This window comes from Bidens hawaiensis, unplaced genomic scaffold, assembly GCF_021521415.1.
Source record: "Bidens hawaiensis isolate Kalapana, Puna unplaced genomic scaffold, B.hawaiensis_p1.1 tig00018514_1, whole genome shotgun sequence".
In the NCBI taxonomy this organism is placed as follows: domain Eukaryota; kingdom Viridiplantae; phylum Streptophyta; class Magnoliopsida; order Asterales; family Asteraceae; genus Bidens; species Bidens hawaiensis.
The window spans coordinates 286,386-302,631 of record NW_027492803.1 but is presented as its reverse complement, the minus strand read 5'-3'; the positions used below and the strand labels follow the sequence as shown (position 1 = coordinate 302,631).

General features: G+C 39.0%; 1 pseudogene across 1 annotated transcript; it reads right to left on the bottom strand.

Moving 5' to 3' along the window:
• Positions 1-3,256: 3,256 nt before the first annotated feature.
• Positions 3,257-6,259, bottom strand: LOC143556329 (phenylacetaldehyde reductase-like; annotated as a pseudogene). The gene is made up of 5 exons (XR_013139366.1): positions 6,139-6,259; positions 5,883-6,070; positions 5,593-5,787; positions 4,445-4,610; positions 3,257-3,708 (listed from the first exon to the last, which is right to left on the bottom strand). The product of XR_013139366.1 is annotated as a phenylacetaldehyde reductase-like (transcript).
• Between the last annotated feature and the right edge of the window lie 9,987 nt (positions 6,260-16,246).

Genomic DNA, 16,246 nt, shown 5'->3' with positions numbered 1-16,246 from the left:
ATTCGTTAACTATCGTGCCATGAAATCATACTAGTATCCATAACTGGGCCCTACTTCACACAACGTGTATCTATACATTCAGTAACTATCATGTCATGCAATCATACTACATATAAGCATGTATTTAATAGCTACTATACTTAGTATCCCTAATGGGACCACCTATTCTTTATATCCATAACTGGACCATCTTACCATGGTATCCATAACTGAACGTACCACATTATCCTTTGCATCCATAACTGGACTATCTTACCATAGTATCCATAACTGGACCATATTATCCTTGTATCCATAACTGGACCATCTTACCATAGTATCCATAAATAGACCACATTATCCTTTGTATCCCTAACTGGGCCATCTTGCATATATCATTCTATCAGTCAATACATTGTATCTATAATTATACCATATTACTGTCACAATACATGCCCTGAACACAGTATAGGCTTTCAGTCTTTATTGTGTCCATGCCTGTGATTTCCTTCCGGTAGCACGCATCATTTCCATAAATGAAACTCCTGTCGATTGTATAAGCACTCGTATACTACTCACGAGTATTCATAATGTGGACAGGTATAAGGTGCTATGACCCCCCCTGATGCCCACATCATGGCTTACTCATATTCTTCATACATTCTTAACATAAAGTAGTTAAGTAAATTTATTACTAGTTTATACATTTACTTTCTCTTTCAAAACATATCACATTCATCTGTTATTTTCTTTATTGAGTATACATACAGCTCCAAAATGTTTTTAAAGGTATCAAGGGAGCTATTACTCACCTGAAGCCGGCTCCTCTCAGAGTTAACGGTGATACCTCGCTTCAATTGGGCACGACTGACTGTTAAACAAGTTACATGTATTAATTATCTAATTCTAATTATCACTCACTTCTAGGTTATTGAATCCCTCAACGAACGGGGCCCGGGGGCAGTTGTAATAATTACTTAGTTATGCCCGACTCAAATCAATTCTATTTGAGTTGAATGACTAGACTCAAATCAATTCCATTTGAGTTGAACGGCTCCACACAACCCCTTTCCAGTCGAGTCGAATGACTCGACTCGACCCCATTTTTTTTCGAGCCCTTTTTCCATTTCAGCCACTTTCTCACGTCCTGCTATGCCCGTTTTTTTGTTATATCAAGTTCTGGATCGTAGCATCTCCATTTCCTTGCTTAACCCGGCCCGAACATCACGTGTTCGTATTGCCTCAACCAAGTAACTTGTTTACTACAAAAGTTACATTTTTCTTGCTTCACAAGGCCTGGTTTGCCTTTGTCATCGAATCTTAACACAAACCGACATAAAAAACCTAATCTTTAATCTAAAACATACCTTTCTAGAACTTGGTTAGGTTTGAATCTTGAACCTCACGTGAATCTAGACGTGGTTTTGTTGCTTGATGTTACTTGAACAAGAATCTCTTTGTTCCTCTTGATTCTTGGATGAATAAGGAAATAAGAGGATTTGTGTGTGTACAGAGTGTGTCTGGAGGTAGGAGATGGAAAAATGAGAATGTTTAGGTTTTAGGGAGGTTTAAGAGTTTAAATACTCCAAACCCATGTATCTTAGGCTCGTGACCATTCTCATGTCCATACATAAATCCTAAGCCTACCACTCAATCCTTTTTTTTACTTAACATTATTTAAATAGTGACACCCATTAAAATATTAAACTTCCTTTATTTATTATTTCCAAAAAAACGAATGTTACCAAACCCGAACCCGGTTCCATACCTAGAACTAGGTATTTGAAAACTCCGATTTATGCACCTCTACTGCTAGCTGTGGAGGGGCTTCAAAACCCATTTAAAGTAACCCGTCACAGTAGACAGTGGTGTTTTATCTTTAAAAACCCATTATGGTTCACCCTTTTAGATTTCATATTTCCTTTGTCGGGCTTTAACGCATTGAAGCCCCCTCCTTTGAAACCCCTATGTTACCAGCATGCTGTGGTGTTAGGAGATTTAAAGCCCAGTTACATCATTTTGCCACTCTTTTTAAAGCCTCGCAACATGGTGGGTCTTACTGTTGACATGCAATCATTGATGTATGATGTATCGTTTGTATTTGGATAAACATGATGTCACTTGTCACTATACATGTTTTTTTTTCTACGTGTTCTCTTTGTGATCTAAAAAGTCAAAAGTAACCTCAACCACGCCACCTACTGTTAGTAAAACAATCTCAAAACCTTCATTCTCCAAATAATCCACGAAGATGATGGACGAATTCAACTAAATTAGAACAAATAATGTTCTATTATTATATATATAGGGTTGGGGCAATTTAATTGAACATTAATTAAGTTTCAAAAGTTTTTTCAATCAGATCATCCAATTTTAAAAAGTGTTCCAATTAAATCATTTAACTTTCATATTTTATTAAATTAAAGATTTAAACATGCTTTTTAACCTTTTTTTTTCTTTTCATATAGGAAATCTTTTTATATTTTTTTCGATGTTAACGTTGAGTGGTGACGTGAACTTTATTTTTTATTTTTAAATTTTAATATCATTAACGTTTTTTTAATATTTTAAATTTAAATGCATATATTGCAAATTCCGACCCCCACATCTTATCCTTCATTTCTTTTTTGACGTACAAAAAAATTGGTGTGACTCGATTTGAAGATTTAGTGACCCGATTTAGGAAAAAATTGCATGAGTGACCTAATTGGAACACTTTTAAAACTTGGCTACTATTCTAGGATATTCCTTTTAGGGTTTGGATCAAATGCAAATGAAATAAACGTACTAATTGTGAGAATCAAGTAGAATAATTATATATACAAGTAGAGTAATTATGTAATAACATGCTAATTGTGAGAATCAAGAGTAATTACTCTACTTATATATATAATTACTCTACTCGATTTTCACAATTAGCACGCTAATTTCATTTGTACGTTAACTTTCCCCTACATCTTTTATTATTATTATTATTATTATTATTATTATTTCTTTAATAAAAGCCCCACTATTTATTTATGGGTCAATAGAATGAAAAATTCGGCATCCAGTCCATAAAACCGGGTGCTTATATGACTACATCTTTTGGACATGCTACCAATTTTCTTTTGGTTACATGAGGCATTTTTATGTTACTAAACCTATTATTTTTGTAATAAACATGTGAATTTTTAAATAGTTCACTCGTTAAGAGACCAAGCCAGATCCATTAAATTTTTATTTAACATTCCATTATGCATATATGATTGCTTATTGATCAACACACGATTCAACATTCAAGTTTCCTTTCTCTGGCTGTTCTTAAACAAGCATTTAAAGAACTTATATGCTCATAAATTTCTTCTCTTTCAAGCTTTCAATAGTGTCCTTGAGGCTTAATTCAAACGGAGTAAACTCAACACCCAGACTTTCTGCCTTTGCCTTCGATATGCTATATGGTATCGCCTCAACACAATTGTCTTCATACCTATCCAAATTTAACAAAAACAAGTAATCCCATCTTCCTTTTAGATAGGCCAATGATACTAATTAGTAATTACCTTAGAGAATAGCCACGATCAGGGTAGAGTTTGTCTAAGATCTTCATGATCTCCTGTGCTCGAATCAAATACCCGACCATGCAATATCTACCATTAGCTTCTGGTTTCTCAAGTGCTAATATATGCGCGACAACAGTATCTCTCACATCAACAAGAATGTAGATTCCATCCGGAAATACTTCCTTTCCTATATATATAAATTCAACAACTTCAATGAAGAATCCTGTTTTATGAAATGAATTTTAACTAATACAATTAACTAGGTAAACCCGCCGCGTTGCGGCAGTGGGCACGAATTCAGTTGGTATTGGTTAGGTTTGTCCCGATACAAACATTAAACCGAAAACACAAATTAGTAAAACACCCAGAATAGTAGTGATATTCCTATAGCATATGATATAAAAAAATTAACATATTTAAAGCAACGTATATTCGGTCGGTATAACATGGTCGTTGCAGTGGCGATTCGACGTGAATTTGGTCAGTACCGGCTACGTTTGTTACGATTCAGAACTAAACCCCAAAAATAGTTTTGTTAAGTTAGCATCTTTAAAACAAAAACATAGACGTTACAATGGCAACTCGACATGAATTCGCTTGGTATCAATTTGATTCTTTACAGGTACGAGAGCTAAACCTAAAAAAATCGGTTCCTAAGATTATCATATTTAAGAACAAAAAACAAAACAAAAGAAAAGTAATAATAATAAATAACAACAAAAAAAAGCTGACAATGTTGCAACGGGAATTCGAACTGGCATGATATCCCACTAAAAGTTTTTAAAAAAAAGCAGCATGAGCCAGCACACCAATATTGAAACATCTGTATTCGTATGAAACTTGCATTTTAAATATTAAGAAGTCAGAGCTAAAACCATTTGACACCGACACTCAATATTTATCTTATATTATATTATAATTACCATTTTCTGTAAAGTTCATAAAACCTTGAGAAGTAAAGTTGAGAGTAGGTTGTAAGAGAGGACCAATCACATAGCCAGGATTTATGACCACCAAATCCAAACCATTCTCTTTTGAAAATTTCACAGCAGCATCCTCAGCCAAGGTCTTTGCAAGGTGATAATACATCTAAAAAGAATACACAATCCTTCATTAGTTAGATCGAAAAAACCATCAAATCTGTTTGATCAAGACATCTTATTAAAATGGTCGTTGACTTTTAATGTTATTACAAGTTCTTCCAACTAAAATGATTGCATGTGTCTCTCCTCTATATAAGAGGTCGATGGATATATAACATGTGTTGGCTCAATTGTTGTTTGGTCCAAGTGTAAGGCCCAGCCCAAGAATTAAAAGGGTTTTATTATATTTGGTAAAGTCTTGGCTAGCAAGTTAGATTAGTCTATATAAACCGAGTTATGGTTAAACATTAGAATATATGAAGTTGATGCAACCAAGTTATGGTTCATCAAGCAAACCGAGTTAGGATTTGAGAGCTGTAATCAGTTTTTTTAAGTTAGATTTTCTTATTAATATAAACGAGAGTTAGTCGTTTATTCGTGTTTGATTATCGATCCGGGACTTGAACATGATTAATACGAGTAGTAGATTAGGAGCCGTTATAAAGAATGTAACACTTAATTTCTAAGATATTTAAAAAGGGGTAGCGGCGCAGCTTGTTGTCAGCTTACCTTCTGTTTTGAAGTAATCTGAATACTTTATTACCGACTAATAATTTAAAACATAACTCCTAAGAAAGATTAAAATATTTAAAAATTTAATTTGTAATTCGATTTTTAACTAAATCACAATTACCCAAATGACTTGATGACATTAAAATCACCAACAAAGAACATTGACAGATTCATCACCAGCTAACGTATCATTAATGGACTAGTAACGCCAACTTCACCGGCTGTCACCAACGTATGACCATCTATTTTCGTTTGGCATTTAGTCGGCGGCGCTTGACTTCCAACCAGTATTAGTGTAAGGATACCAGTATCAGATAAGAAACAAGTTTCCTATCTTCATTAGAATCAATGAGAGAATGGAAAATTGCTCACATAGATCATTATCATGCTACCAAGTATTATCTAGTAATGTATACCTTTGTCCGCCCACAAAAGTCTGTATCTGAAAACCATGTTTCATCCACTACACCACCAGCAGACTCTGCAAGCCTGTCAGTAAACATAACTGCAGCCATTGAAGAAGTCAAGATTACTCTCTTCACTGATTTAACTTTCACAGATGATTTAAGAACATTCAGTGTCCCCTTCACTGCAGGATCTAGCAATTCCAGCTGATCCAAATAAAAATAAAAATCTTGAATGCACCAACATGTTTTTGACCTTACAGCAACTTTGACACATAGAGAGCAAAAGGATGAAAAGTGACCTGTGGGTCAGTGACCTTTGGCTCATCAACTGAAGTTAGAATCACAGGAGATGCTGTGTGAAAGACACAAACACAACCACTAACTGCAGAATCAAAAGATCCTTCTACACTCAAGTTAGCTTCAAATAATAATAGTCTCTCCTTAGCTCCGTCAAAAGCAAGTAGATGTTCTGTCTTTTTTGGATCATCTGCAACGTATTTTAATAGATTTAGTATGTTTTAAAAGGAAACTCAAAAGTTGAATTAAGGGACGAACCGAGGGAGCGGACAGTAGCATGAACGGTGTAGCCACGATCGAGCAAGAGCTTAACGAGCCATGAAGCTATGTACCCTGAAGCTCCGGTAACACAAACCACCTTCCTTTCTCCACCACCCATGTTTCTGAAAGATGGAGTTAGTAACGTAGATAATATATAGTATGTAACGTCGGATGGGAATTAATCAATTTGATATATATAGTATGTAACGTAGATAGCTGTCCATGTGGTGATTTTATGTACAGACACAAATAGACAATCATGACATGATCAAGTACAAAAGTTATTATTTTTATGCAATAAGTGTATATATAAGTTATCTTAACATAATTTTTAATATTTTAAGACAAGAGTGGGGTCATTGCAAGATTATAAAAATAAGAAATTAAGAATGAAGAATGACGACGAATTTTTATTTTTATTTTATTTTTAAATGTTAATGCGTCGCTAAATTTGCTGGCGCGTCTAAACTAGTTGTTATGTTGGTTCGGGCCCAAAAACACACTCAATTGAGACGAGAATACTGTGTATTAAACTCCAAAGGAATTCAAGAGCTCGAAAAGAAATAATGTGTGTATACCGGGAATGGTGAATTTTTTTTTCAAAGCCTAAATGTTTCATCATATACTGTATAAAATGATATAATTACAATAGAGAGGTGGGTAAGCGGGCAACAAGTTGCACCGCCACCCCCTTTTGAATTGCAAACCCATCCCTATTGAAAACAAAGTTACAGTTTTTTAGCATCGCGAACTCTTTTCAGAAATGTAATAGCTTCGGGGCAAGAGACCCAAATGTGTCAAAAGTAAAAGGAATGAACAAGTGCTAATTCTCAGCACATCCTTTCTCATGTATATCAATTTTTCCTGATTCCGCCTTCAACACGGCCTGCCTAACGACAAACCCGATATCCCTAAGCCAGATGGAGGGGGGGCACTCTAGTAAGGTCCTATACAAGCGTGCTTCCCCCTGCCCATCCAAACACAAGACCGTCTGTTGGCTGGAAAGTTGACATCTCTTCAAGTGGATCGCACAAGAAATTCACAGGAGCTTCTCTTTTTTGGCGAGATCCCCGCTCGTTTAACACATCACAAAGGACATCTCTGACCAAATCATGCCTATATTTAAACCCCGGAAGATCCTTGCAATGAACGACATGTTCACCAAAATTATCCAAATAAACTTTACGGCAAACCGAGCATGGCTCATCAACTTGGAACAGTTGGATCATTAAACGATATTCAAGAATGGCCCGGTACTCCACTGCTGATATGTGCTGCCCTAACCCTTCGATGAGGATGACGGTAAAGAAATCATAAGCATGGGGAGCGTGAAGACATTCTAACACCGCTCTCTGGTAAGTGGATAAGCTAAACTTCTCTCTAAACATTGGACGATTTTACTATAAAAGACACTCACCAAAGCATGTTGGGCTTTGGGGGGGGGTGTCCATATTAGCGAACCCGCTATGGTCAAGATCGGGAAGAGAACTATGCATGCAAACAATCCAACCCATCAACACCACAAATCCCACAAAATGTGGTCCTGTAACTTCCAAGATTGTGCCCTCAATGCTACGAAAGCATAGGTGGAAACATCCCCAGCTGAATATAAACCTAGGTCCCCAAAACGGATTGGGAGAGAGGCTAGTCTCCATTGAAAATCCGCAAAAAATGAACCCCCACATACCACAATATCCTCGATCGCCCCTCGGAGCCCGTTGTCAAAAACAGAGACGACATCCTTAACAAACATAGACTGGTATGTTCGGAAACCGAATAACAATTTAGCAACCCGCACACAGGAGCGGAGCAAGAGGAGTTCACATTGAGGGTCATGCAGGCGAGTAACACATCTCATTAGGTTCACTGCGTTTGAAGCTCTGTTAATGGCCAAACTACTGATGAAACAGGTGTCCCAACTAACTGCACCCCCAAAGAGTTTCACACCCAACTTCGGCCTCCCAGTCCCGTTAGGAAACAAACCTACTTTTGTCTTTACCCCATTACAAGACCGCCAAAAGACTTCAGTTTTTTTTGTATTAAGCTCAAGCCCCAAACATGTCCCCTCAGACTTAATAATATCTAAGGCTTTAGCCACTTCAATGGCATTTCTTATAATCGTGCCATCATCTAAGTACCATGCATGAAAAAATAGCTTGCAACAATCACGTACCCGATGAATGAGAGGGTGTAAAGCTGACGGAAATAGGAGGGGTCCCAAAGTATCACCTTGTTAAACCCTAGTAGTTGAAATATAATCGTTCCCTACATATAACCTTGCTTGTTGCCCGTATAGAAAATTAACCCATAAGGAAATATATGGGCATTTGGCATGAACCTCCTTCAGGAGTGTTGTCATATCCACCAGATTGAAGATATTAGAAAAATCAACTGTAAGCAAGGCCAACAACCCATCAGAATGGAACCTGTTAAGAAACCTATTTGCACTATGAAGCACCACCTCCACCCCACTCGGGATCCCCACCCCTAATTGAAAACCACCAAGGTATTTTGCCATTTCTTTCCCAACAATCCTCATAGCCATCTTAGATATAAGCCTTCTCCAAATCGTGCCTACAACAATAGGCCTAACCCCATTATCGGGCTTAAGCAGCGGGGTTAAAGGGGCAGAAGCCACAAACTCTCCCGAAGCACTAGGGCATCTCTCCCCAACCGCAAATTAACCACATCCATATTAGCCTTAATCAACCCCACAACAATCAATGATGCTACCCCACAAAGGGCATCCATGATATGTTGGGCCCTCAACCCATCTCTCCCACAAAAAGTCCCTTTTAGGAAAGATTTAATAAATCCAAGATCACTTTCGACGTCTACAACCAAAGGGGGATCCGAGAGTAAAGCCCGAGGCAAGGCAGAAAGGGGTAAGATGGGATGCTTATCCAGCAATGCTTTCATTGTAGCATCACCAAGAGGAGTAACACCCGAAGAACACAAAACTTTAACCGCAGCCGTGAAGTGCTATAACAAACCATAATATAAGTAAAAAGGAAGAATGGAGAAAATAAAATAAGTAAATTCCATCCCCCATTGGTGGAGGAAAGAAAATGGAATGCTTCCACCTTGGTATAAGTAAGAAAGTGATTTCTTGTCCCACATCGCTAAATTATAAAACTTGTAAGCTCTTTAAAAGAAAGAGAGCTCATATGTTAATATTCTTATATGACAAATCACACCCAGTGGTCCTAGCGGAGGGTGCGAAGCACCCGACGCGCACGGGCATGGGCTCGAGGGACGTGCGATTGGCGCAATGTGGCACTTTGATGGCGCACTTTGCACTTCGCATGCTTGATAGCCGCCTTAGTGTTTTTGAAAACTAGTTCCATCGCGCTACACGAAGGAGTGAAGTCATGTTTCTTCGCGCTACGCGAAACATTATGAGTTATACGGAAAATCTTTTGTCCTTTGCGATATGCGAAGAACCCTTCGCTTTACGCGACGTAATAGCCACGCAAAATTGACACGTTTCCTGCCACTTGGCACGCCACGTGGCATAGCTAGGGCTGACTCGAAAACCCTTTGATCACTTTGCCCTAGACGAACCACTTGTTTATGTTTCCTTCGCGCTACGCGTACTAACCCAGTTTCAACTATAAATAGGGTTGAAATCCAGACTTAATTCTTCATTCATTCACACGATTCTCTCATGTTTTCTCTTATATAGGAGTATTAGTATAATACCTGAGTGGTCTTAACGATACCCTCTCCGATCGAAAGAAACTTTTATATGCGAATCCAAAGGCTCTGCCTGAACAAGGTAAGACATTGTGCTATCGTGTAAAGTTTCTAATCTTGTGATTATCGCTATGGTTATGGGGTTTATACTAACTTAGATATACTACATTGTGCTTAACCTATGTGTTTAATATCAGGAGGCTCTTTAATTATAAACTTGCAAGGTGAGACATTCGAATTGTTGTACAATTTACATTTGCGTGAGAAGACAGGTTTTCCAATACCGTCATGATAATTTTAAACTTATAAAACTCACGATAGATAGTCCAAATATTTTCAAATACATTTTCGAAGGATTTTAATCACATTACAGTGATTAAGTCTCCGTAGACTTACGGGATGGTATTGTGGGGTTTTGTATACAAGGCTTGCCTACTGGGCTATTACACGCTACTTATTGGACAAGTGTTAGCCAATAAGTAATATGACCACAGTCACAGATACGGTCGAGTGACAAGTACCTTTCGGTAATTTGTAAGCAGACAGATGTAAACACCACTTAATGTTGTAACTGTAAAATGCGTCATTTATAAATGAATTTACTCACCAGTATTTCCTGTTGATCAAATATTTTTAAACATGTTTCAGGTGACTTGTTAGAGACAAAGGAATGATGTACGTGGGCTTCCAGCTTAAATAAGTGGCTTGTCACCAGAATAAAAGAAATGTGTTTTGTAAATTAGGGTTTGCCCCTATAAAACTTATGTTTGTATAAAAATGGGTTTTATTCCTAGTTAATGAAATAAGAATCAAGGTGTTTTTGTTAACTCTGATCATTTTTCCTAACTATGGTCCTGATGAAATATTCCGCTGCAATTTATTTTAATAAACATCGATACCACTCGATGTTCGCGGCTTCCCACCCGGGGTATAGGGGTCGGGTGTCACACCCTCAAAATCCACTAACGGAGTTTTACCGTCAGAGGGTGTGAACTGGCAGGATCGGAATCATTAATTATAATCAAACCAAAGAAAAACGTTTAAATGTAAATAAGTGCGGAAGCGTAAAACCTTAATTCAAAAGTTGCGTCACGCAGGACGACTTAAAACCAAATGTAACTGTTAAAATTAAGTTTGCAGAATAAAGATGTTTTCAATTAATGCATGCTCCTAAACCGCGCGCCCGCCTCGGCTACCTGAGAATAACATACTAAAAGTGTCAACACAAGGTTGGTGAGTTCACAAGTTAAATAAGATAAATCGTTTAGCGTTTTGCGTAACCTCGTTACGGCGTTTAAGTGTTGCGTAACCACGTTACGGCGTTTCAGTGTTGCGTAACCACGTTACGGCGTTTCAGTGTTGCGTAACCACGTTACGGCGTTTCAGTGTTTTGCATTACCAGATAGTGTTATGTCAAATTATATATCGATAGGTAGCTAATCTATACAACAAGTATCGCTAAGTGGTTCGCGACCGAAGCTGACTGTTTATCAAGTGCCCGTCACCAGGTCAATCCAGACCATGGTAAGTGTTAGCCAAAATTACACCCACTCAACCTCCAGTTGAGCTTAGCGTCGGGTGGGGTTTGTCAAACCCAGTAGTACTACTCAACAGTGACTCGCTATTCCAAATATTAACCGGTCCGATGTGTGGGACTTCAAATGTTACGTTTGCCGCTTAGCCTTTACAAGTGATATATAATTTATAACAAAATCTTAAATATGCGTTTATCTCAGAAAAATACGTTTATCGGAGTATGTTATCTCCCCCAAGTGAAAAACGTTTGAAAACAGTTCAAAGAGCGGGGTAAGTGAAACTCACTGTTTGCGAAGAATATCCCGATATAGATCACCAAGTGATGCGCGTCGTAGAAACTCTCTAGCGTTCTAAATAACAAAGAGATTTTCTAAGTATCGGTACGTTTAACGAGTCTCTAGACTCGGCACATAATACCTATGCACGTAACAGATTTCGTGTTTCGTTTGTGAATTGTGTGTGACTTAAACAAGTACAATTGTGATACGATACATGAGTGAGCAATTACTTTCGTGTCACGTACTAATAACATACTTTACTAGCAATTATCCCCGTAAGGGCATTTTGGTCAACAAACAAAATTAACTAACCATTATTCCCCATAAGGGCAATTTGGTCAATTCATGGCAATCAATTAACAACTATTCCCCGCAAGGGTATTTTGGTCAAAACACAACAATTATATAAAAACTATCATATTTCATGCATTTTTACACAACTCAGCAGCTAGTTTCATTATGACAGAATTTTTACTTGAAAGATTGTACTATTTCACCGATCATAACGTCTCAATTAATTCACCAAAAATCACCACAGAAGCATACATATCTTAGGTTTCCAGAACATATTTTATCTTATTTTTATTCCACATATTTTTCTTATTATGACCAAAACATTACAGCAAACTCATATCAGTCAGATTCATGCGCAACAGAATGTTATTTGCAATTCCCGTTAAACGAAAAATTCAATAAATGCAAGACCACTTGGGTTTGGTTCCTAACTCAATGAGTAAACTTCCAGAAGTGGAACCAACCCAATTGGTCTCGTAGTTCATGAGATATAACATTTACAACATAACCTAACAGCAGGTCTAACAGCTCAGCTTTGCACCACGTTTTTGTAAAATCATAAAAGCACACTTATACTTGTCAAAAAATTACAAACTTATACTTCATGGAAACTAGACTCAACCTAGTTTACTGCAGTACCCACAATCTCAACCAATTTTCACGTTTACACTTCGTTACAGTCACTTGAACATCGTATACACATTCTGTCCAGATTCTGTTCACATCAAAACTTAACAATTTCACTAGCCATGGATCACAAATAAATCATATAACATGCTAGACACTAATACTACTATCCATGCATCTCCATTACACCATACATACAAGATTAGGGTTTGTGTTTTAACTCAAATCAAAGACAACAATGAATCATGCAACAACATCAATCTAGTTATCAATTCATTATCCAAATAACAACAATCATATTAGCCATATACATGGACACAATCGGCTGCCTAGGGTTTATACTTAACCCATTAAACATCAAAATTAAACAACAAGGAGGTAAGGGATGATCAAGTATACCTTCCTAGCACCTAGTTCTTGGATTAATCAATTGATTTGAGGTGTATATGTGAGAGTGTTGTGGACGGCAGCCGTGAGGGAGCAAGGAGGGAGGCCGATCGGGTCTTGTGTTTAGAAAATAATTTAGGGTTTAGTGTTAAGGTTATATTTATAATAATACAAGTTACACTCTAGTCCCTAATCTTTCAAGTGTTACATCTCTAGCCTAAACTAGTTGGTTCTTGTTTCTTGTTTAACATTCCACATAACAATCAAGTAACACACATATACCTAACACATAATTATCACATAATTAGTGTTTTGACGTTTTTCGTTTATTTATCAATCGTTCGCGTCAACTCGTTTGCGTTTCGGTGCAAATCCCGAAAGACTACACATGTAGTAAGTGTTAAGCGTCATTTAAACCCTAGTTTAAATGTAATGAAGTGTGCGTTATAGATTCAACGATCTTAAAGTTTGAATTGACGGAGTTGAGTTAACGGGGTTAACCTGAAATTGACGATTGTCACATCATTCCTATGTTAAAGAATTTTCGTCCCGAAAATTGAGTCAAGTCGTGATGAGTGTCTGAAAAAGTAAGAAAAAAAATTTTCAGTTTGTCATATCATCCCCTAGTAGAAAGAAATTTCGTCCCGAAATTTAGTTCATACCTCCGGTGATGTTTGACGGTTTGCCGGGTTTCGCGGTTTTCGGTGTTTGGTTAGCCCTTCAAAAAGGTGAGGATACTTTTTCATCATGTGATCCTCGCGTTCCCACGTGAACTCCGGTCCACGTCTCGAGTTCCAACGAACCTTAACGATTGGAATTTTGCTGTGTTTGAGCGTTTTGGTTTCCCAATCCAAAACCTCGACTGGTTCCTCAATGAACCGTAACTGTTCATCAACTTGTAGTTTCTCCAAAGGGACTACTTGGGTTTCATCAGACAGGCATTTCTTCAAATTTGATACGTGGAATACATCGTGTACGCCACTGAGTTCTGTTGGTAGGTCCAGTCGGTACGCCACCGGACCAATGCGCTCAGTTATCCGGTACGGACCAACATACCGTGGGTTGAGTTTGTTTCGCTTACCAAAGCGAACCACACCTTTCCAAGGTGAGACTTTGAGTAACACCCGATCGTTCACTTGAAATTCGAGAGGTTTTCGGCGCTTGTCGGCGTAACTCTTTTGGCGATCTCGTGCTGCTGCCATGCGATTTCGGATTTGAACAATCTTTTCCGAGGTTTCGAGTACCAGTTCCGGACCAGTGATTTGGCTGTCACCCACCTCTGCCCAGCAGAGTGGTGATCGACACTTCCGTCCGTACAGCGCTTCAAACGGCGCTGCCTTAATACTTGCGTGGTAGCTGTTATTATACGAAAACTCTACCAAGGGTAAGTGGGGTTCCCAACTTTTTCCGAAATCTAAAACGCATGCACGCAACATATCCTCCAGGGTCTGAATAGTCCGTTCACTTTGCCCATCCGTCTGAGGATGGTATGCTGTACTCATATCGAGACGGGTGCCCAGTGCGCCTTGCAGCGACTTCCAAAAGTGCGAGGTGAAACGAGAATCTCGATCGGAAATGATCGAGACAGGCACTCCGTGTCTAGACACCACTTCTTTCATGTATACTCGAGTCAGTCTTTCCATTTTGTCTGTTTCTTTAATCGCTAGGAAGTGTGCCGATTTAGTCAACCGGTCAACGATCACCCAGATGGTATCGCATCCCGTCGGCGTCTTAGGCAAACCCGTAATAAAATCCATTGAGATGTGTTCCCATTTCCACATTGGGAGTTCCAGTTGTTGCAGTAGACCAGATGATTTCTGGTATTCTATCTTGACTCTGGCACAAGTCAAACATTTGCTCACGTAGGTGGCAATGTCGGCTTTCATGTTCGGCCACCAGTAAAGTGCCTTTAAATCATGATACATTTTATCTGAGCCAGGGTGGATAGAATATCGGGACTTGTGAGCTTCGTCCATCACTAGAGTTCTCAACTCTCCGTATCGTGGAACCCAAATCCGGTTCTCAAAATATCGGACCCCGTCTGATTTGGTTTCAAGTTGCTTGCTCATGCCCCGCATGAGTTCCGATGGAAAATTATTACCTTTCAAAGCTTCCAGTTGCGCATCGCGAATCTGATCGGGTAAGCTGGCATGAATCGTGAGTTGCAATGCTCTCACCCGTCTGGGTTTATCTGTTTCTTTTCTGCTGAGGGCGTCGGCCACCACATTGGCCTTGCCAGGGTGGTACTTGATGGCACAATCATAATCTTTAAGCAGCTCGACCCAACGACGCTGTCGCATGTTCAGCTCCTTCTGATCGCAGATATGTTGGAGACTCTTGTGGTCGGTGTAAATGGTAAACTTGGTACCGTACAAGTAATGCCCCCATATCTTAAGAGCAAACACCACAGCTCCGAGTTCCAAATCATGGGTCGTGTAGTTCTTCTCGTGAACCCGTAGTTGTCGAGAGGCGTAGGCTATAACCTTCTCGAGTTGCATCAACACACAACCGAGACCTTGTATAGATGCGTCACAGTGTACCTCAAAATTTTCCGTTCCCTCGGGGAGAGCTAAAATAGGGGCGCTACAAAGCTTGGTTTTCAACAGTTGAAAAGCGGATTCTTGCGCGTCACCCCAATTGTACTTAGTGCCCTTGTGGGTCAAAGCGGTGAGGGGTTGGGCAATTTTTGAAAACCCCTCGATGAAACGCCGGTAGTAGCCGGCCAGTCCTAGGAATTGTCGCACCTCAGTCGGAGTCTTAGGTGCTTCCCAGTTTTTGATGGCCTCTACCTTACCGGGATCGACATGGATACCATTCTCGTTGATCACATGTCCTAAAAAGTGAACCTCGCGAAGCCAAAATTCACATTTCGAGAGTTTAGCATATAGTTGTTCCTTCTTCAGTAGTTCCAGAATTATCCTTAAGTGCTCTTCGTGGTCAGTCTCGTTCTTGGAGTAGACGAGAATATCATCAATGAAAACAATCACAAACTTGTCGAGGTACGCCTTGCATACTCGATTCATGAGATCCATAAATACGGCTGGCGCGTTGGTTAGGCCAAAAGGCATAACCGAAAACTCGTAGTGACCATACCGTGTTCTGAAAGCCGTCTTTGAAATATCTTCTTCGCGCACTCTCAGCTGGTGGTAACCGGATCGTAGATCGATCTTCGAGTAGTAACTCGATCCCTGAAGCTGGTCAAACAAATCATCAATTCGGGGTAAAGGATAACGGTTCTTGACCGTCACCTTGTTCAACTCCCGGTAGTCGATGCACATTCGGAAAGT